Source organism: Bison bison, unplaced genomic scaffold (genome assembly GCF_000754665.1).
Source record: "Bison bison bison isolate TAMUID 2011002044 unplaced genomic scaffold, Bison_UMD1.0 scf7180017845683, whole genome shotgun sequence".
NCBI lineage: Eukaryota > Metazoa > Chordata > Mammalia > Artiodactyla > Bovidae > Bison > Bison bison.
Genome location: NW_011476256.1, coordinates 135,085 through 135,955, shown reverse-complemented (window position 1 = coordinate 135,955; position 871 = coordinate 135,085). Strand labels below are relative to the sequence as shown.

At 69.6% G+C, this 871-nt stretch overlaps 1 protein-coding gene across 1 annotated transcript in view; it reads left to right on the top strand.

Annotated features, from left to right (window-relative positions):
* The first annotated feature begins 551 nt into the window (after positions 1 to 551).
* Positions 552 to 871, top strand: part of UBE2I (ubiquitin-conjugating enzyme E2I) — a 12,361-nt gene continuing 12,041 nt past the window's right edge. The window contains exon 1 of the mRNA XM_010836552.1: positions 552 to 822. The gene's annotated coding sequence lies outside the window, so the exon portion shown is untranslated. The remainder of the gene's footprint in view (positions 823 to 871) is intronic.

Here is an 871-nt window from a genome sequence, read left to right as displayed (position 1 = left end):
GCCGGGGCGGTCTGCCCTGGAGGCCAACAGTCTCAGTACAGTGCCAAATAGGGGGCTGCCGAGGGTGGGTTGGATGGAAGGAAACGGAGGAAGGAGGAGACCCAGGGCGCAGGGGTGAATGAATGCAAGCCGGGGGTGGGGGGTCACCTCCCGCCACTTGACCCCAAAGAGCCCACGGGCGGAGGGGCTGACCTTGGAACGCTCCCTCTTTCCCACTCTGGGCCAGGGGACAGGGGTCGGGGGCCGCCCGACAGGGAGGCGCCCAGCGTGGTCGGGAAGGACAGGCGTTCGCGCCTGGGTTCCGGGAGGACCTGAGATCCCGGCCGCAGGGGCCCAGCCCTGCCCCTGCTCCTCCCCCACCCTCCCGGACACCCCCCCCTGGCGCCCTCCCCCCCAGGCCAGCTCCTGGGTTAGGGAGCGTCTGCACTTCTCCTCCCGTCGGTCGGGCCCGCACTTGGTCTTGTGTACGGGGCCTGCTCATTGGGCACATTAGACGGATGCCCCGCCCAGGGCCCCGAGTTGGCCAATCGCAAGGGGTTTCACAGCATGCCGTAGGCGAGGGATTGTCACCTTACTACGACGCTTGGGGGATCCCTAGGCCTCAGTGGTCGTTGCTCCTCCGCCCGGGGCCCTAGCCTCAAGGAGACCTCCGGGACCACTGCCCGGGGAGGTGCCCGCGGGGCATCCGGAGAGCCCGGGGAGATCTCGGCCGCCCTGCTTCCCCGCCGCTCGCCGGCCCGTCCTCGCGAGGAACAGTGCCCCACTAAGGGGAGTTTGCAGACGCTCCCTGACACCCTGGACGCGGCCCCTTTAAGGACACAGGTGTCCATGGCGCCGCCTGACTGGAAAGCCGCCTCCAGGCCGGGCTCCC